This window comes from Triturus cristatus, chromosome 3_1 (assembly GCF_964204655.1).
Source record: "Triturus cristatus chromosome 3_1, aTriCri1.1, whole genome shotgun sequence".
Lineage (NCBI taxonomy): Eukaryota > Metazoa > Chordata > Amphibia > Caudata > Salamandridae > Triturus > Triturus cristatus.
The window spans coordinates 248,184,542-248,206,781 of NC_140583.1; the positions used below are offsets into that span (position 1 = coordinate 248,184,542).

The window sequence follows — 22,240 nt, forward strand, 5'->3', positions numbered from 1 at the left end:
CCTTCTTGCGCAAATTAAGGCGGACTTAGCGCGCTGGAAGCCGTTGTTCATCTCCTGGCTGGGGCGTATTAATTCGCTTAAAATGACAATATTGCCGAAACTGCTCCACTTGTTTCAAGCCCTTCCCATTGACGTCCCCCTCTCCTTTTTTTCGACTATGCGCTCCCTCTGCTCCCGTTATATCTGGCAGGGGGGAAGAGCCCACCTGTCGTATTCCATGCTGCGGAGGCCTCGCTCTGCGGGCGGGGCTGGCCTCCCCGACTTCCACCTCTACTATAAGGCGGTGCAACTGCGCGTGTTGATAGAATGGTCGAAAAGAGAGTCGGACAAACACTGGTTACATATGGACAGATCGGTGGCGGGACGGACTATTTGGGATTTAGCGTGGCGCCCGAAACGAGATAGGCCGGATAAAGCGTACATTAGCACGCCCACCAGAACAACGCTAAGGGTCTGGGACTCCCTGTCCCCGGACGACCGGTGGACCACTTTCCCTTCCCCTCACACCCCCATTCATGGGCAGGCGGCCTTTCCGCCAGCGTTCAATAGAGGGCCTTTCGCAGCTTGGGAGGAGGGGGGCTGTTTAATGATCGGATATCTATTTAGAGGGTCTAGGTTGATGACTTTCTCCGAATGTAGGAATGACTTTAGCCTCCCGCAAACTGAACACTATAGATTTCTCCAGCTCCGGCACTGGCTTCAATCACCGGAGATTCAGGCAGCGATCCACAGGCCCCAGACCCCGTTTGAAAAATTCATTCGCACTACCACCACCATGAAATTTCCATCTTTATGGTCACCTTCTGGCCACTGTGGTATCACCGTCCCCGCGATTTAAGGCTAAATGGGAAGAGGTGGTGCTTAGACCGATTGAGGAGCAGGAGTGGGAGGCCCTGTGGTCAGACATCTCCAAGCACAACCACTCGATAGAATTGCGAGAAGCTCACATGAAAATAATGGTGGATTGGTACCTATACTCAGCTAAACTGTGGCGTATTTTCCCAGGCACCTCTGACCGCTGCTGGAGGGGCTGTAGGATGCTGGGGGACTTACAGCACATCTGGTGGACTTGTCCTATGATCCGCCCCTTCTGGGAAGAGATCCTGGCGCAAATTAAATCTATGCTGGGCTATCCGATCCCCACCTCCATGGAGACAGCGCTGTTGGGCCTTCGAGATCCCTCCCTGCGCTACCAAACCAGAGCGGATAAGGCCATAATGTGGCTGTGCTTGGGGGCGGCGAAGGTACCTATCGCCGCTAATTGGAAGAAGCAGGCGGCACCTACGGCCTCGATGTGGCATGCCCACCTTTGGAGACTCCTCAGTTTAGAAAGAATGGCGGACATCTTCAGGGAGGACTATGCCGCATTTGAGCTCAAGTGAGGTCCACTGGTGACTTTCCTCAATAGAGGTTTGCCGGCGGCCGTATGTCCGCCCCAGGTCAGGGGATTACGGCTGTTTCAACTGTAGTCGGCCAGGCGGCTACGGGTGGCATCTCCTGATCATATATTGCGCAGTTGCAGGGTCCCCTGGGTGAGATTCTGTCCTGTCTCCGCTTTGGATGGGCATCTCTCCGGCCCCAGGCCTCTGGGCTCCCTCCCTGAGTCCCTCCTTTGTCTCTCTCTCACTTGCTTTTCCTTCTCTCTCCTTTTTCTCTCATATGATTTATGGGGTGTGTGAGGTGGGGCAGGAGGGATTATGGGGAGTTGGGGGTGTTTATAAAACGAATTTGCAGTTTCATGGCACAGTGTCACCAGGATGTTTGGACTTCACCTTTTGAGTACCCGACCGGCGCCGGACTATTAGAGCCCGGTTGAAGCCCACTGGAGATCTCCAGGGCGTAGTTTCGGGGCTTGCTTCCCCTCCCTTTTTCAGCTCTACTGTACCCCTCCATTAGCATATGTTACTATTGGGGAAGTTTGCCTCTTCTGTGTATTGTCTAGGGTCGGTACTCTCTTCTTTTCTACATCCTCGCTTGCTGGTCTACTCAGTTATAATGCAAATGTCATGTCCTGTTTGTCATTCTCTTTGATGCTAATAAAAACAATTTTGACAACAACAAAAAAACACAGCACCGAGACAGCCCTCATCGCCGCCACAGACGACATCAGGATCCAACTAGACAACTGCGAAACATCAGCCCTCATCCTCCTGGACTTGTCAGCCGCCTTCGACACGGTCTGCCATCGCACACTAAAGACACACCTCCAAGAAGCCGGAATCCAAGAGAAGGCCCTGGACTGGACCACATCCTTCCTCAACCCAGAGCGTCCGCCTCCCCCCCTTGCGGTCCGAAGTCACCGACATCATCTGCGGCGTACCCCAGGGCTCATCCCTCAGCCCGACGCTGTTCAACATCTACATGGCCCCTCTCGCTCACATCGCCCGCCAGCATGACCTCAACATCATCTCCTACGCCGACAACACCCAGCTCATCCTCTCCCTCACCAAGGACCAGCACACCACCAAAACCAACCTCCACGAGGGAATGAGGGCCGTCGCCGAATGGATGACAGGCAGCCGACTGAAGCTGAACTCGGACAAGACAGAGGTCCTCATCCTCGGATCCACCCCCTCAGCCTGGGACGACTCCTGGTGGCCGACCACGCTGGGAACAGCAGCGACACCCACCGACCACGCACGCAACCTAGGAATCATCCTCGACTCCTCCCTCTCCCTGTCAAAACACGTCAACGCCGTCTCCTCCTCCTGCTACAACACCCTCCGCATGCTCCGCAGGATCTACAAGTGGATCCCCACTGAAACGAGAAGAACAGTGACACAGGCCCTCGTCAGCAGCAGGTTGGACTACGGCAACGCACTCTACGCGGGAATCCCGGCCAAACACCTGCGACTGCAATGCATTCAAAACGCCTCCGCCTGACTGATCTTCAACGTCCCTCGCCGCAGCCACATCACCCCCACCTGAGAGACCTACACTGGCTCCCCGTAGACAAGAGGATCACCTTCAAGATGCTCACCCACGCTCACAAAGCACTCCACAACACCGGACCAGCCTACCTCAACAGCAAACTCAGCTTCTACACCCCCCCCCGCCAGCTACGCTCCACCAGCCTCGCCCTTGCCACTGTCTCCCGCATCCAACGAACGACCTCCAGTGGCAGATCCTTCTCCTTCCTCGCCTCCAAAACTTGGAACACCCTCCCTACCCACCTAAGACAGACCCAAGACCTGCTCACCTTCCAAAGACTCCTCAAGACATGGCTCTTCGAGCAGTAGCGGCACCCTCCCCCCCCCCCAGCGCCTTGAGACCCTCACGGGTAAATAGCGCGCTTTAGAAGTACAATGATTGATTGATTGATTGATTTTGGTGTGATGTCCGTTGTCCGTAATCATTCCTTTTACGAACGCCTTTTGTCAGTAATTTTAGACATTAATTACAGCGCTCCCTGCGAGAGGCCCCAAGAAATTAAAATCAAGGGGCAGCTTTCACTTCTCTGTTGAACTCCAGAGGCTGCAGCAGCCCCTCCCTGAGCTCGCACACACTGTGGGCAGGCCTATTATCATTCCGATTGAGGCTGATTATCCCCTTTCAATGACAATGCGCCCGCCATCTGCCTTTAGCATATCATGTGCCAGTGATATCGTAGTTAGTGATTACAGAGGAGCTTTCCCCAAACAGAGGACTGTGGGGAACTTGCCACCTTGTGTAATTTGTCATTGTTGTACACAGAGTGAACAGGGCAGGAGCAGTGACAGGACAGAAGAGGCGACAGGAAAGGAGAGGTGAGGGGGCAGGAGATGTGACGGGGCAGGGGAAATGACAGGGAAGGAGCGGTGACGGGGTAGGAGAAGTGACTGGGCACGTGAAAGTGACAGGGCAGGATAAGTGACTTGTACTTATGTTCCTTGCCTATTTATTTATATACTATTGCATGACATCCATTGATGTGTCTGCAAAGCATACCTGTTGCCCCTTGATTTTTGTCCTGAATTTTGACCTCCTGTCCTGAATTTTTGTCCTGCATTTTGACCCTTTGTCCTGAATTTTTACACTCACCATCCTGAATTTGCGCCCATGCCAGTTGCCCACCCTAGGCATTGGCGACCTGGAACTCGCCATTCATGCGCGTGCCTCCTGAGAGATGGTTGCCCCCGGGGGGCAATCTTTATTCAAGGGAGTGGGTCCCCACACACATCAGCTGCACCAGAAAAATAATTAATGAATTCTGGGCACCCTTTTCTTTGTTTCTTTTATTCAAAAAGTGTAAATCTTTAAAATGGCATATCTCTGGCCTCGCTGGGATTTCTTTCTTCATCTTGTGCTCATTTCGCTCCTGGTGGGGAGCTCGAGCCTTTTAAGGGTGCATCTTATTCTGCAGGAAGATGGATATGCCGGCTCCATGTGCCAGTTATCTCCTCTGCCTGCCTTCTGGTGCTCCTCTCCTGCTACTGAGGGCATCTTGCACAGCCCCCCTTCACAGACAGAAACCCCCTGCCCGCGCTGCTTAGGATGCAGAGCCTCTTGGCTATCTTGAAGAGCACTTGTAGAAGGGCAATGGTGTCCAGGTCTTTCCTCCACCTGGTCCTCAGAGAGTATAAATGGGCCAAAGCCACCTGTGGCTGGAGTGACCCATCCTAGTCCATAAGGGCCAGTCAGTGGCAAAGTCCGTAGTCTATTTTTGCAGGGCATCAAGTGTCTTCTCTATCCAGCTAGGTATCCTTTCTGCTGTCGTCACCTCCCACGCCCAGGATCTCCTTCACTGTGAGCCAAATAATTATATGACACCACTGTGCATCATCAGGCCTAAACACAAAGTACCTGTTATCTACCAGGGGCCAGCGAAGCACAAAGTACCTGTTATTTACCAGAGGCCAGAGAACCACAAAGTACCTGTTTACATCCAGCTTTGCGATCAGAGACCCAAGTTTGCAACAGTGGGAGAATTTCTGTTTGTGAGGGATTGACAGGATGCACTAAAATTGCAATCTGGATCCAACTGCAGTGATGCGTGCGTACACATTTCTCAGAAGCGACTGCCACTATGTTGATTACAAGAAGACATAGGAAGTGAGAATTGGATAAGAGAGAAAGAAAAAGAGCTATACTAATCAGGCCTCGAAAATTCCTCTCGTCTGCTCGCTATGGCAGGTTGATTTTTGGCTGGGTGAGAGCCTTTTTGGGGCTTTACTAGTCCTCTGGTTCGAGAGGACTATTACACAAATGGATAGGAGCAGTGCCTGCTGCTCTGAGTTCTTTCTAGTTAAAGCAGAAGGCTGCAGCTCCTCTGTACATGTAGCGCAGCCCACCCTCTAAAACAGGGATACTCATAGTACGGCCCGCGGGCCGCCAGCGGCCCGGCAAGCCTTCCTTGGCGGCCCGCGGACCTTGCAGACATCGTACCTGTGCAAGCACCGCCGGTTGCAGCAGCGTGGAGCTATGGGGGCCGGGCCGGGTGATTCTTTTAAAAGCCATTCACTTGTTAATAAGGCTTTGTTGTATTTCACCTCTTCTTAGCGCCCCTGCATCTCCCCTCTGAATGAGTGGAGATGCAGGGGCGCTAAGAAGAGATGAAATACAACAAAGCCTCATTAACAAGTGAATGGTCTTTAAAAGACCTGTGAAGTACTTGGGTGCGGCGGCTGTGTACGTTCCAGGGAAGCTGACTCAGCGCGGGGTGAGGTGACGGACAGGGGGGGGGGGGGGGTGTACAACTTTGGGCTGGCTGGCTGGAGCACACATGGAGTCTGCTCAAAAGAACCGGGCACTACTATGTGTATGCATGTGGGTGCAGAGCGCTCGCTTGCCGTACCACAGCTCGCTGACTATTCACCTGTCAAAAGAGGAAACTGCACACCTAGTCCATCAAGGCATCAAGGCGCTGCTGTCCAGGTCGCCTAAACCCTTCTCAGCCCCCACCCTGAGCTCAGCACTCTGAATGTGGAATCTGTCGTGGCACACCCACGCAACACACCGCACATGCGTTCGTCTGTGAAGCACCTATGATAGGAAACAGGGTTTCAACATCAGAGGCAATTTTGATGCAACAGCTGAAGACAGTTACATTTTTTTATTGACAGGAAAGTGAAATATAAATGTTATCTTTAAAAAGGGAAAGAAAGAAAGAATATAAATAAAAGGGAAAGTCTTTGGACCTGCATTTAACAAACCGTGCAAAAAAAATAACACCAGGAGCCATATTTATAAAACCTCAGGCTCTCATTTGGGTGGGCCTGGTGCAGACAGCATCTGTGTGCAATATCGCAAAAATATGCCTTCTCTCCAGGGCAGGTGCACCTCTGCTGAGGACAGTGCAGCAGCAACAGACTGTGGTTGCTGGTCCCTCCGTCAATGCAGAGGTCCAGGCAGCACATTGGGAAGGCGAGAGGGATTCCTGAGTACAAAAGCATTAGCCTGCAGAGTGATGCCTGCAGGTCCCGTGGAACGTTGTGTCCTACTCCTGAAGGTGCACACACTCAGGGTGCGCACTGGCTGTACACCACTTCATATGCCGCGTAGCATTAGTGCACCTATCGACAGCCGGCTTTTCCCTGTGCCACTGTCTGAAAGATATGATGGACATGACAAAGTCTTCCAGGGCTTAATTTGTGCAGGTGCTTGCCAGTGCTTTTAATGCCCTTTATCTATAAACATCGGCATGTATTAACTAGAATCCACCTCGGCTGCCCACCTTGTCCTGTTGCTTTCTTGCCATCCTGCTGTTCCTGCGGCTGGGCTCACTTTTGCCCCCTTGACAGGGGGAGGGAGGGAGACAGAGAGGGAGGTAGACAAACGCAGTGAGTGAGGCAGAGGGAGAGAGAGAGAGATAGAGGAAGAGAGAGAGGGAGAGGGAGGGAGACAGGGAGAGGGAGAGTGATAGAGGGAGGGAGGGAGACAGATAGATAGATAGATAGATAGATAGATAGATAGATAGATAGATAGATAGATAGATAGATAGATAGATAGATAGATAGATAGATAGATAGATAGATAGATAGATAGATAGATAGATAGAGATGTGTGAATGCCGGGTCTGGTGGCTCAGTGGACGAAGGCGTCTGCTGCAGGGGCCTGTGTTCAACCTCATGGTCATCGTTTTTTTTTTGTTGCTCTAGCCCCGCCCCCTCCCCCACTGACCCCGCCCCCACCGGTGCGGCCCTCGGCCACAAACCACACTGTAAATGTGGCCCCCCGAGAGAAAGTTTGTGAGTACCCCTGCTCTAAAAGGTGGGCTTGCCTTTTACTACTTGATACAGAGCAGCTGTCACTCAAGGCTGCTCTCTGACTAAAGCTATTGGCAGTGGGCGGAGCCAGACAGTGTTGCTCTTTCTTGTGTACGTCTGTGGCCCGGCTCTCTGTATGGGTGTCTCAAAGTAGCATAAGTCACACCTGGCACCCATGACTCTAGCAAACTTCCATGACAGGCTTTCTTCAGATAGACTTGTTTGCATGTCTTTCATCTACTCAACACCACACAAAAGGCTGTGGCGGGGGATACCCAACTAATCTGAGAGCCAGATCAACTGATATGTTTGGAGAATGAGACTGAGGTTTGTAAGGAGAGTAAGCAAAGCAAGCTTTAGCTATAAATGAGGCAGTCACAGGTGTCACTCTCAGTGAGGCAGTTGAGATATGTTGACTAAGCCAAGTTACAATTTCAAATCAAAATGTAGTGCTTGCTCTGCCTTTTCTGTTTACTGCTCCTCCTAGAATGCTTGTAACCATCAAGGTAGTTAAGTGCTCTGAGAAACGAATTTTGGCCTCAGTAAATTGAATAGTCACTGATGAAAAATGTAGCAATCGGAAAATCATGAGTTCAACTCTCAAGACGGCGACTCTGCCTTTCACCCGTCTGAAAATCAGTAAACCATGTAATAAATTGGAAATAGTAACATCTGTGTACAGAGCTTCTTAAAAGCAGCAGAACTAATAGGGAAGTGCCTGAATCATCACACTGATGTGTTATTTTGGTCACTTGCTCTGTGTGTATCCATGTTGCTGGTATCCTGGCAAGTCTCCACCACTTCTGAAACACACGGTTCCTTTCTCAGGGAAGCAGTGTGGTGGACCACAGATTTTAGGGATGGTGGGGCTGGCAATTAAAAAAACTAAATACAAGACCATATGATGGGTTGAGGAAATTACAGATCGCTCAAGTAGATTATATCAGTCATTAGACCTGCAGGTCTCACTACATTGTTTACACTTTCAAGGTGCTTACTGGATAACATCACTCTGCCTGGTCACATAGTTGGGCACCGTCTGTGCTGCAGAAGAGTTCCTATCTAAAGAAAGAGGCATCTTTTAGTGATTTTTATCATCTTCAATCCAGCACCGTATTCCTAATATTGCATATGATATACCTTATAACAATCTATGTATTGACTCTCTGTGGTCTGGTGGCACTGTGGCCCTGATTACTGACAACTGGCTCGGTGTGTTCCATCCCCTGCGTAAGCACCTATTTGCACAGAGTTCGGATGTTAGAAACTGAGCTGGTGATTGACTGGAGCATGAGCCCTGGTCAAGCAGCAGCCACAATCTTAGTCCGGGTAAGAAGCAGGCAAACCCTAAATTAACCTGAGCTCACCCTCTGGGAGCTTGGCCCAGAGCAGTCAGGCTTAACTTTAGAGGCAATGTGTAAAGTATTTGTCAACACTTCAAACAGTAAAACAGTGGAAACTCCACACAAAAAGATTCCACACCAGGTTAGGAGAAAAGAGATTGATTTAAGACAAAACATAACACTCAAACACAAACAATCCAATAAGTAGAACTGGGGATATTGAATTTCAAAGTTTTGAGCAACAAATAGTGCCAAGAAGCAAAAAGAGCTATTGGGGATATCTGGACACTGGACCGGGACAAAGTCACAAGTTGAGGCCACCAGCCATGGAGCGCGGGCCGGCTACAGGGACACAGTTAGGCATACAAACAAGTCGGTTTAATCCTGGTTGCAGGGTGTTGTGTGGATTTATGTCGAAGATGTGTCGCACAGCCGATGTAATGCGTTGCTTCCGAGATGCGATGAGGCTGCAGTGTGAGGTCCATATGCAGACGTCGAGGGGGCTTTTTTTTTTTTTTACAGTATTTTATATAGCGCAAACTTGACCCGAAGGTATCGGGTATCAGAGCGCTTTACATAGCACCAGTTGCATTACACGAGGACAATCATTTTTCTTAGGCACAGGGAAACCTTATCGACGACAGCCTTGACATCGATATCGGAACTCCGAATTGCAGCTTGACCGCTCATTGGAACCAATGCATCACCCCTGCTGCGCCTCGCATCCTCGACAAAGGACTTTGCATCACAAGCAAAGGGGGGGGGGGGGATGAGGAGAGGAGTTGGCCTAATGGCTAGGGCGGTCGACTTCGAATCTGGGGAACCGTGTTCGAGTCTCGGCAATGACGATGAACATCCTGTGATTCTGGGCTAATCACTTAATCTCCCTGTGCCTAAGAAAAAATAATGTGTCCTCATGTAACGCAACTGGTGCTATGTAAAGCGCTCTGATACCCGATACCTTTGGGTCAAGTTTGCGCTATATAAACCTCTGTAATATAAACAAACAAATAAATAAATAAATAAATCACAGGATGTTCAGCGTCATTGCTGAGACTCGAACCCGGTTCCCCAGATTCGAGGTCGACAGCCCTAGCCATTAGGCCAACTCCTCTCCTCTCCCCCTTTGCTTGTGATGCAAAGTCCTTTGTTGAGGATGCGAGGCGCAGCATGGGTGATGCATCGGTTCCAATGAGTGGTCAAGCTGCAATGCGGAGTTCCGGTGTCGACGTCGAGGCTGTCGTTAATAAGGGATGTGAGGAGCTTGCGCCTGGAAAAGCTTGCAGCAGCGGTGGTTTCAAAGGCAATGCGTTGTTCACCGATGCGGGAGCTGGTTCCGCTCAGGGATGCAACGCTCAGCCGAGGAGATGCATCGGTTCTGCTCGAGATTGCATCGCTCAGCAGAGAAGATGTGTTGGTTCCTCTGGCAAGCACCTTAGGCCCACTTTCAAGGTGCCAGGACTGGGTTTGCACCAATTGACAGGAGAGACTCACAGATGGCAGAGTCAAGGTGCAGAGGATGCAAGTCTTTTATGTCCAGATTTCAGATGAGGTGGCCAGTCAAAAAGTCATAAAGCTCTGGTACGACCAGAAGATCACTCTGGTAAAGTTTCAGCCTGGCCAGAAAGCATGGGTCACGGAGCCAGCAGAGCTCCATGAGGAGGTAGACCCAGTTAGCCTTGGGTAGCAGAAGGAGATGACCCTAGTTTCCCTGAGTGCTATGGAGATGGTACCAAAAGTCCATATACCTGCAAATACTTCCAAGTATAAAAAGTGGGTCCCCATCAATGGGCAATGGGTGGAGGCTCTGAGAGACACAGGAGCTATTGTGACTATTGTCAAGAGTCAGCTGGTGTCCTGAGAGCAGGTTCTTTTGAACACATTCCACCAAGTCAAAGAGACCAACAATCATGAGAGCCATCTTCCCTTTTAGGGGGTGGGGGGTCTCAGGTTCCCTTAAAGTAACTGAGTCCTGCCATGCCTGTCGGGAGGTAGGGCTCAGGTCACACACACTTGGAGATGTTGGGATTGCCTGAGTGGGTCTGTATGACCACATGGTCCAAGGCTGCTCACGGAGTGACGAAAAGGCGCCCAGGACAGTGACCCAGACAGCTGCCAAAAGCGTCAGGGAGCATGGGAAACCAGTCCCTGAAGTTCCCATGGTCGAAGTTGATGGGGCCCCTGAGGAGAAGGTCCCCTGGTCTACCGGCGAGGACATTGCAACCTTAGGTGACCTACCTGAGCTTTCTGGTTGGCAAGTTGAGGGTGGGCCCGCCAGGGAGGAATTCTGGAGGATACAGAAAGAGTGCCCCACTCTTGAGGCGGAAAGCCACAGTCCAACCAGCATGTGAAGCCTCTGGAGCTTACCTAATATACTAGGAGAATGATCTCCTTTAAAGTGAGCCTAAGGCTTCTGGTTCTGGGCAGCCCGTGTGCTGATGGTCAACCAGTGTTACAGGACCTTCCTACTGGGTTTGGCTCTTGAATTACCCATGGCAGAAAAATGAGGGCAAAACGAGACCTTAACCAGGCTTGTTTCCCTCTTTTATTGGCCCAAAATGAAGAAAGCCTCAGATACATTCTGTAGGTCCTGTCCCACCTGCTAGGCCAGTGAGAAACCCAGGAGAAAGCAAAAAGCTCCCCTGACCTCATTATCAGTTGTTGGAACCCTCCCTTGCAAGAGAGGGCATCAACGTCATTGGAACTTTGGAACTCAACACTATCCTAGGGAACAGGTCTGTCCTGGTCTTGGTGGACCATGCCACTTGCTACCCAGAAGCCATACCTCTGAGGTCAGTGACAGTACCTGTGGTAGCTACAGCTCTGATGTGGATCTTTACCCATGTGGCGTTCCAAAAGGAGGCAGTGTCTGACAGAAGCACTAACTTCATGTCCGGTATAAGAAGGTCATGTGAGATGCATGGGGAGTAATTTACAAGTTCAAAACACACAACCACTTCCAAACCAATGGTCTTGTGGAGACATTCAACAAGACCTTGAAAGGTATGATTATGGGCCTCCCTGAGCCTATAAGGCATAAGTGGGACGTCATCCTAACGCCTTCTATTTGCCTATACGGAGGTGCCACAGAAAGTATTAGGGTTTTGCCCCTTTGAACTTCTCTATGGCCTCCCTGTTAAGGGACCTCTGAGCCTTGTAAGGGAGCGGTGGCAGCAAGCTCCCAGGAAACGCCCCCCAGGATGTAATCAGCTACATGCTGGCTCCCCGCAACCAGATGCGTCGCTTTTGCAAAAAGTATTCAGGAGGCCAGTCAAAAGTCATGAAGCTCTGGTACGACCAGAAGGTCACTCTGGGAGAGTTTCTGCCTGGCCAGAAAGTATTCATCATGGAGTCAGTAGAGCCCAGGGCCCTCCAGGACTGCTTTAACAGCCCATAGCTACTTGGTAGATCTCCAGACACCTTGGGTGCTCCATGTGAACGGCCTTTAGCCTCACTATGAGAGGTGCGGAGTTAGAATGCCCCCTTTGATAATTAGTGAGTGGAAGAGGAGAGTGGGCCTTTCCCTGACCTCCTCTCTGCCCAGGAGCACAATGGATCAGTGGAAGGTGTCCACCTCTCTTCTTCCCTGACCCCAGAGTAGCAGAGCGACTGTTCCCGATTACTGAGACAGTTTGCCTCTGTTCTCCCTCACCCCTAGACTCACACACCTGTGTGTCCATGATATTAACCCTGGAGACAGCTTACCTGTGCAGAACAAAATGTAAGGGTTGTCAGATAAGGTGAGAGCCAGTATCAAGGAGCATGTTTCGAAGATGCTGGTGTTATAATAGTGCCTGGTGCCCAGAGGCCCTACCCTTCCTGCCCTGGCTCCAGACTCACTACAGGGATTATGCATCCCGTTGTGTGGGGACAGGACACAGACTATGCAGGTATACATGAAGCTGGGTCAACTCCTCCCTCCGATAGTGCCAGGATGGCCCATCAAGTCACACACAAGCTCCAATTGTGTGTGGCTGTCTAGGGGGTTACACAAATTCCAACTGTCACCACCCTAGACATGTGAGCAGAGGAGACAGGCAGCAGGCTCCAAATGGCTAAAATAAGAAAATGCAAAGTTTATAAAAGTGGCATTTTCAGAATCTAAAATCCAACTTTACAATAAGTTTGTATTTTAAATTGTGATTCCAGAGACACCCAACTTTAAACTATTATGTCTTCCTAATTGTGAATTACACTTACAAAATGTGATAAGCCAATCCCAATGTGTTCCTATGGGACAGATAGGCCTTGCAGTAGCGAAAAACAAATTTGGGAGCTTTTCACAACCAGGATATGCAAAACCTAAAAGTAAATATCCTGCCTTTTAAATATGGCACCCTGACACCTAAGTTGTTCAGGGCCTACCTTAGGGCAGACATATGTATAAAAAGGAGAGGTTTGGGCATGGAAAAAGGCTTATTTTGCCAGTTCGACATGGCAGCGTAACTGCACACACAGGCTCTACAATTGCAGGCCTCAGCCCTGGTTAGAGGACTTCTGTGGTGGGTAGGCACAATCAGTGCGGCAGGCCCACAAGTAGCATTTCATTCATTTAAAGGGCCTGGGTATATGTAGTAGCTTCTTACTAGGGACTTATAAGTATATTAAATAAGCCAATTGGGGATGAACCAATATTACCATGTTTTGGGGAGAGAGCACAAGCGCTTTACCACTGGTTAGCAGTGGCAAAGTGCACACAAAGTCCTAATATCAGCAAAATCGAGGTCAGAAAATGTGGAGGAGACAGGCATAAAGTTGTGAGGAAGACAACCCCAAGGCTGTCAGGTCCAACAACTGAATAGTAAGTTGGGTGGTGTAAGTTGTATCTAGTAATTACTAGGATTGTCAAATATCTCTCTCTTCATATATTTCAACAGTGAGCACCTGCCCGAATATAACAGGGGAAAGATGTATCATCTTTACTGTGCCACAAAGATTTTGGTGTGCTAAGCACCAATGTTCGCCTGTTATTCCCCAGAAAGTCATAATGGGGGCTGGTTATAAATAAATACTCCAGGGTATTGTTATTTATCCTGTGCGATAAAGAGCACTTGGGTACGGACTGACTCAGAATCAGGGCATTTGTGTCTTTCTAGTGCTGAAACACATTTAGAATATATAACATGCAGAGTAAGCGGAGCTATTATTTATTTGCTACCATGTACAACTACCTTCAAAATTATACAAATACATTCTATGGTTTGACTTGTTCCCAGCATAACAGATTTGTAAACTGTAACATGGGAGGAGGATTTTGACATACGATGAGAGAAAGTAAATTATTTCATTAATTTTCCCTCGTCATCGTCTGTCGAACCTTCCCCCCACCCCGCCGCTCTTACCTGCATGGGCCGCGGCTGCACAGACCAAACTTTACAGTCCTTGAGAAAATGTATGCGAGTACCCATGGCCTAGGCTATGTCTATGTATGCAGTTCAAACTTTTGTTGACTTCCAAAGAATAAACAGTTTAAAGATGTCAAGAACTCTGCATGCATATCTTTCTTTGTTGAGTATAGCCTACTCTCAATCGCATCATGCCTATCTTAATTTATATTATTATATATCTGCAAACTACTCAATCTCATTTCATAGCTCACAACCTCTCCTTTTAAACTATTTCCCTGTGAAATAACTGATCTTCTCGGACTTATCTATTCATCCGACCAATCAAGGTCATGATCACACAGGCCCACTAATGATCACATCACGCTCATATTAATCTACTTTACCGCAAAAAACTGGATGAAATACATGGAATGATTTCCTTGATAACAGAAGACCAATCTCAATAACCAACAACACTGAGTTAACCACTATTCTTGTGTTCCGGAGCAACGAGTTTTCTGCCATAAAGCGTTTTAACTCTGCCATGGGTAGTAAGCGCTACATAAATGGAATTACAATCCAATCACTTCTTTGAAAAGTTGAGTAATGTACACAATATAGCCCGTGTTTCACAATTTAAACTTAAAGAATTGTTAATAGTGTATATCTAACCAAAATTCATGTTTTTGATTTATGAAGATAGTAGTCCAATTCTGCACATCTGGAGCAAATTATAGCCGAGGGCGGATACCTCCCCAGATTTCCATGTACACTCCTTTATTGTAGTCTGAGATCTGATGTCCGCTCACTACAAAGAACTGGCCTTTTTGGTCCGTAATTACGGCAACTAAGAGCGGAGATCAAGGAAGACAGTGGCTTAAAAAGCAATGAGGTAGGTGGAAACATATTCAGTACGGGAGGGAAAGTGTGATGTTAAGGGATTGGCTGCAGAGCGCTTTTCAGTTGTTCATTGGCTGTTTAGCCTTGTGCATGCACGTGCCCCACCTTCCCCAGCACAGCACTTAGCGGCTGCACGGACCACGCCTCCTGTCCTGAGGGCCTGCTGCAGTGAAAGTTGCTAACGTTGGCGACCGTTTCTTAAGAGTACAGGCGCCATTGTCCTAAACCCTCCGTAGAGGAACTTTGTGTACACTCGTCAGCCAAAGTAGTGCGCAATCTGACAGCACGGGGTTTCCCCCCCATCCGCATCACATATGCGCGAAACGCTGCCGCGAGCCACCCGGACCGGCCTGTATCACGGACGCGTCACGTCCTTTACCCGGCCCCCTACCCATCCCTCCACCCGTAGCTGCCGAGCGCCCCGGCATTTCGCCTGGGCGTAGGCCCTACCCTTTGCGAGCCCTTGTGTGTGCAAGACTGAGGCCGTTCTCCCCGGCTTCTGTCTGGACATTTTCTTTTCTGCTGCAACAACCCTCGACGTGGACTCAGCAAGGCCTTTAGGAGTAAGGTGAGTGCAACTTTAACCCACTGAAGACTAACCACAGCGCTGTGAGGCGGAGTTGTCACTTGGGGCTCCGCTCATTACGCTCCGCGGGGACAGGAAAGGGACAGCTTCCGGGCTCGGCACCAACCACCGTGCTGGAGGCGGGGCCAGACCGCCTCTCATTTATACCGGCTCTGTTCCGCGGGGGTGGATCGCGGCTACCATCGTGTCTAGTGCTTCCAATTGAAATAGGCTATCACCCCTTCTCTCCGCTGATGCGGCCTGTCCTTGTCCTCCTCACACATTACGTGACTTCATTGCTCACTGTCCCCGCGCTCGCCTGGATCCCATGATTGAAGCCCTTTCAGATGGCTACATAGTGCACCTGAGCTCACGTTTCTGCAGGCTCCTTCGAGAATGCATTGGAAGTTGACGGATAAAAACATTCTCGTGTTGGGAACTATACTTGTTTTGTAAGAGTGCGTTCTCATATATTGCCAGATATCCCAGCTCTCTGGGATCTTAGAGAGGGGACAATTAGTTATTTGTGAAACTCACATTAAATAAACAAAAGCATGAAAATGATTTTCTCGTTTTCTCACTGAAGCAGGTATTATATATATTTGTGCTTACTAGAAATTTGGTCATCTGTAGATAGTTGTACGTCATCTGAGCCAACTATATACCGCAGGGCATGTCTGTGTTTGACAGCAAGTGTTTGCATAACACCAATTTATGTTTTTGTGGCCCATGGTATTTCTTTACCACTATATTGGTGCTCTTCTTTAGAAATGCAATCGGTGTTTACCTTTAACCATTTCTTGTGGATTGTGTTTGTCACTTGTGTGATGCATTGTAACATTTATCATATTAGGTATGGTGTTAAGGAAGAGTTTAGGAACATAGTGTATAATGTATTAAGACAGGCTAACATCGTGAAGAGGCTTTCCATCGGTCTTTAGTTATTTGTGTCTCTTTGTTTCTTGGAACGATATTGGCTGTACTTACTACATAATCAAGTTTGTTTTATTTACCCGAACGAAGGTGGTTGGACTAGCTCAGGAGACATTGGTGTACTATTCCCTGGATTTTCTTTCTTTACGTCATCTGGCAGATTTGCATCTAGAGTTGAGAGCGCATAGCTGCGTTAATCACCGTATTGGGTTTGTATCTAGTGGCTGCACTTCTTCTTCAAAGGACTGAGTTATATTCATTCCAGCATACAGATGACGAGGTTAATGCAATTTTAGTTTAGAGTCTGGTTGTGGAGTCGCATTCGGAAGGTGTTGTGTCAGGTTTGTACAAGATTACCAACACACTTTCTTACTTAGAAATGGGGACATGTAAATTGTTTCATTAGAAGATGAAATTCGTTGATTATACTACGTAAATTAGACATGATTGAAAAAGATCAAACATTCTCTTTTAGGTGCAGCCCATACAGTGGCTAATTGTTAGACATTTTGTAGACTTCATTTCATTTTTTAGAATACTGAAGAGAGGGGTTGAGTTTCCTTTTGGGTTTTGAACAACAAAATGCTCTTGATGAACATCAAAAGTGACATTTTTCAGAATTCAACCTTAGCACTGTCAGTTGTGACCATGAAATATTCTGGCTGCATACGCAAATTTGTATACTAACGGAGTGGCACAGACCCAGCTTAATGGTGCTAAAGCATTTTCTATTGCAGTTGCTTGTTATTTTCCCTTCTAAATTAAAAGGTATTTGTATAAGCAGAAGAACATTTTAGATACTATCTTTACAATGCACTCTTTTCTTGTGCGGTTAGATCATAAGCCCAAAATATCTTTGTGCAGCGGTTGGAAACAAATGTACTACAATAATAGTAAGATTGAGCTCAGAACTGCATGCTTATGAGTGTGTGTTGAATACAAAGTTGTATCTCCAACTGTTTATCAAGGATGCCGACTATCCAGGGTGAGAGTTCATGGGGGTGAAGAGCTGGGTGTGGTACCAACATATGTAAGGAATGGTTTGTTATGGAGAAGAGTGGATGAAGAGGATGGATGACTTATTAAGAATGTTTGTACTGACCAATTACCCTAAGAAAGAATTTGCAGTAAAGTTAAGACTTTTTAAATCAGATTTCTGAGGAGATCTGGTGAGTGTAGACTTATTGATGCCTCATCAATTCATAACTTCTGGCGTTGTTACCCAGAGCCTTGCATAGCATGCTTATAAGTATGCAAGTCAGTGGGCAACTAGAAGTCTGTTGAAGGATCTATGGACACGCCTGATTCTGGTAGTATGGCCTCGGTTAGCTTGAAAGAGGGTTACTTTGGTATTGGTGAAACATTTGGATGTTTACTCCCAAAGTATAATTTTGCATCTCTGTTAGTAGATCATTGGGCAAAATGGATTTCACTGGTAGAAGCAGTGGCATTAGCGTGGCAGTTGATATTTGTATCAGTTATTACTATTCACAAGAAATATTTTGTAAGGAGGCAGACTTTGAAGTGCTTGTTTCTGATAATGGTGTTTGGGTGGTCTCTAGGGCTTTTAAGGCATTCTTGACTGGAGATCAAATAAAAAATATGAAGGGGACTGAGTACGATCCTCAAACATGCTCTGGTGTAAATGTTCCATTGCGTATTAAAAGAGTACATCGCTATGGCGGTGGGGGGGTCGAGTGGAATAAAGTGAAATATTGGGTGCGGAAATATAAAAGATTGTCATGTAGTTCACTTTGTAGGAGTCAATTTGAGTGGTTGAAGTGTCAAACAGGAGTGTGTTGGTTATTTCCTTCATGATGGTAAGAGAAATGGGTGTTTAAAAATGTGATTTGTCAGTGCATACATGGAGTGGGTTCGACTATGGTTTTCGAAGTTTCTCAACCAAAGGATTTCCAAGTTTGGTTCATCCCAAAAAGTAGCAGCTGCTAATTTACTTGGTATATTTACTCAAGTTGAATGGCGCTGTAACGTGTAGTGTGCAGTTAGCTTTGGAACATTTGGCAGTCGTAATTCTTATAGAGACTTTGAGATCAAGGTTGAACTGGAAGCATTGGTGTTGGAGGAGGTGCTGAAGATGTGTGCACTGAGAGAGAGATGGATAGACAGATGTGTAGAATAGTGGCATGGTAATGTGTTGATGGAAATTCGCAGTTAATGTGCTGTTTCATTTTGGGATGTGGCTGAACAGTCACGAGCAGTAAGCTTTGGATTCTAAAGGATTTTGGGCTTCAGCAACTATTATTGTTCTCTGCTGCTATGTGGGTTGTAGTGCTCAGGTTTGTCTGCTCTCGCCATCACTTTTTAGGTCTCGTCTACACGTTTTTACTCTCATTTGCTTGCTTCTTATTCCTTGGTTTACATTGGCTTGCCTTCCCCTGAATATTTGTCCCTCTCCTGGAGCATTTCCACTTTACCATCCTTTTGATTGGCTGACTTCTATTCTTCCACTGAAAGTTGCTGCTAGGCTCTTCCGCCTTTAAAAAACCCCCTAAAAAGCCACCAATTACATTTTGTTCAATTGCCTATTCATTGTGGATCAGTATATAAAAAAAAAGGTGGCCACTTCTTTCGTATGCGTGCACAGCTTTGTGTCCAATGCACACTCTTGTGTGGTGACATGTGCACACATATGCCTTCAAGCATGCGCACTCAGAGATAATGCGATTGCCAGTAGTGGTAGCATCAGTTTGCCTTTTGTTCTTGCTTTGTTGACCTAAAAGCGTCATTCACAACAGTTCCTCGGGACCTGCACTGGGCCAAAATGGCCAGATAAGGCGCTCCTCCAAAACTCCTCAATGCAATAATCAACTTATACACAGACACCTGGGTATGAGTTAAAATAGGTATGGCGGACAAACGACTAAAAAGATCCCCACCTTCATCGGTCTAAAACAATGATGTGTTCTTGACACCTGCCTTTTTAACATATACTCAGAGAGTCCACAGCGTCAAGGGAGCCACTCACAGTTGAGGTATGGTATGTCGCCCCTTGCCAAAGCACACTCGCTCCCTTTTTTGGGGAAGGATCCAGTAGATAGGCCATGGCGTCTCAGAGACCCATCTGAGAGAGTCCACTGCGTAAAGGGAGCCTCTCGCAACGGAGATGGGGGAATGATACCACTTCCCCTGGGATCACAGCTTACTGGACTTTGGATGCAGCTATTACTCGTCTACCGGTTTGTGCCCCCTTCACCCCCCCCCTCCTCTTTCATGCTATGTTTCTCACCCTCCTCCTTCCCTCTCTGTCTACTTCCCCTGTTCCTACCCCTTCTCCCCTGAATCTCTCCCATTGCCTGCTTTTTCCCTTACGTATATGTCCTTATTGTTTGTCTCGACTTAACATGAAACTATGTAGCTAGGTATGCTTTAAAACTGTGTAACCTTTGTAACGATGTAACTTGCAGCTATGGTCTGATACTCATGTAAAGCGCTCTGATACCCCCGGGTCTAGCCAGCGCTATATAAAACCTTTCAAATAAAATGTACTCAGCAGACCTGGATGGCTGTTTATCAGAGGTTTTGAGTGATACACCAAAACTAGCAAGGAGAATGGTCCGTAGCCTCCAATATGCAAACATCGTCTTATGCAGTCAGTCCCCAGACCCCAATCGGCCTTCAGTGCTAAATTACAACTCTCCTTGAATTCACTGAAACTTTAGGCCTGAAATTAAACTATAGCAAAACAAAAATCATCCTGTTTTTTTCGAAAAGTAAAGTTCCAATGGAAAGCAGCAGGGAACAGCCTAGATTTGGTAAACACTTACAAATACCTAGGTGTGGTAATGGACACAAGATTACATTTCAAATAGCACTTAATGCAGAGAAGGGCCCTAGCCAACAAACTATACTAGGCTCTCAACCAAATTAAAAAAAAAAAAAGATGGGGAGCTCGTCGCAGACATATGTTACAAATCATCGGGGCGAAGTTCCTACCCTCACTGACCTATGGTTCGGGGTAGCTAAAGGGCAAGGACGCAGCTATCTTGAACGAACTCCAGTCCGTTTTATTTAAACTTATCTTCCATTTACCAAAACACACTTCTCAAGCACTAGTGCGACTGAAATTTGGGTTGTTTCACCAATACCCAGTCAGGATGGCTGCCATAACCAAACTGGGCTTGAAGATGAAAGCAGCACCCTCCGGATCTTTAGCTGCCTCGTGCTGGTCAAAAATGGAGAGCCAGAACCCCCCCAAAAAATGGCTGGCCATTGGTGCTCCGATGAGCACTAACAACCCATGACTGCTTCAAAGTTTAGGAGCTAAACATTATACAGCTTATTAAAAAATCAGCAACAAAGCGGCCAAGTTAAAGTCCTGGATGCTCGACAAAGCAGAAATGGCTGGGAAAAAGCATGGCTGGTCAGTTTTACAATCTTATACCAACTGGGGCCCCCAACCGGACCTCATATGCCTCATTTCCCAATCCATCCAACACTTTTTCCCACTAATCCATATGGGAGTCTCCTTCTAAAGATCAGGTGCCAACCTGGAAACAATGTTGGCCAGACTCCCATTGCCGTTTATGTGGTCTGTTTGAGGAAACCCAGCTACACTTTCTATCCATCTGTCCAGCTGTCGGCCATCTTCGACAGACATTACTTTGCCCTTCTTTTCGCGTGCTGCCAAGCCGTGACAACATAATTGAACGACCATTTAATTCGGCTCTCCAGTAGGGCCGCAAAGTTTTTATTATAAGTGAACAAACAACTGTCAGCACAACAGACGCAATGGCAGATAAGAGTGCCCTCCTAGGTAAGGACACTGTTAATAGTTTAACAGGTAGCCATCACTCGGCTAGGCACCTGAGACTTATCGCAAGACAAATCATAGCCCTCATTCGACCCCGACCCAAAAACGTTACCTGCTTAAAGTTACGTCTGCCCCGAACGCATTTTTTTTAACTTAACTTGCTGCAAGTTTTAGCAATTCTTAAAGCTCAAGCCTGGTCTACGCCCTCGACTATCATTCCACTTTCAAAGGATGTTAAAGCGCTCAGAGGGAGGTAGTATGTAAAGATTTAAGTTGAATATTTGTTGACATTCTGCTTTGATGGATTATTTTTTAATGTTTGCTCATTCTGCACAAACCTAGGTTGAGTTTTTAATAACTGATCTCCCAAAATTACGAGTTTTTAATAACTGATCTGCCAAAATTACTGTCTGTCAACAAATAATTAGCAGAACAATCTTTCGAATTGATATGGCACATTTTTTTTTAACTCTTGCCCATTTTTTGCACAAATTCATGATTTGGTTCCTAATCACATATCCGTTAAAACATGTGCATACTAGCAAGTAACCAGCCGAATGACTTCTTGAATTGTTTTGCACATATTTATGATGGCTTACAGTGTAACATATCTTAATTTTCTTTTAATTAGAAAAATTGTTATGGTTTTAACTAACTGAAACAAACTTGCATCTCCTCCTCCTTCCCCCCTCCCCCCCCCCCAATGCTTGTTAGGTCTGCATGGCCTATTGCCAATTCTTTAACTCTGCCTCACTGGAGAATTATCATCTCACTTCATGTTAGTATATCATTGCGCCTCAAGTGCTTTGCTTACTTTGACGCACGTGGGACTATTTTACACTTTAAAGGAACACTGAATCAATACACATTATATTATTTCTTATAGAAACTGTGGGGGCGGGGGGATCATGCTATATAGATGACCTATGCTTCTAATGGAGACTGTTGGAGGCTGGGGTTCATGATAGAGAGAGGACTTGTGCGTAATATGCTGATTATGTGGACAGTAACTAATTTGTCATATCCTATCCTTGTGAGTCCTTCTTTAAAACACTAATCCATCCCGAAGTATATCTGTGATTCAGTGATTGCATGTTATTTGGCATAAGCCCTCCTGCTGCTAAATTGGATGTTTTCCAAAGAAACAATCTTACATATACCCCTCTCGTCATTTGAGCATAGAAGTATGCAACATAAAAGTGCAACTGCGTCATATA

The 22,240-nt window shown here is 47.2% G+C and overlaps 1 protein-coding gene across 4 annotated transcripts in view; it reads left to right on the forward strand.

Annotated features, from left to right (window-relative positions):
• Positions 1–15,131: 15,131 nt before the first annotated feature.
• CSK (C-terminal Src kinase) overlaps positions 15,132–22,240 on the forward strand; it is a 528,738-nt gene continuing 521,629 nt past the window's right edge. Inside the window, exon 1 of one of the 4 annotated variants that reach the window (XM_085643801.1) lies at positions 15,132–15,322. The gene's annotated coding sequence lies outside the window, so the exon portion shown is untranslated. The remainder of the gene's footprint in view (positions 15,323–22,240) is intronic. The other 3 variants (XM_085643797.1, XM_085643802.1, XM_085643798.1) reach the window with 3 other exon arrangements.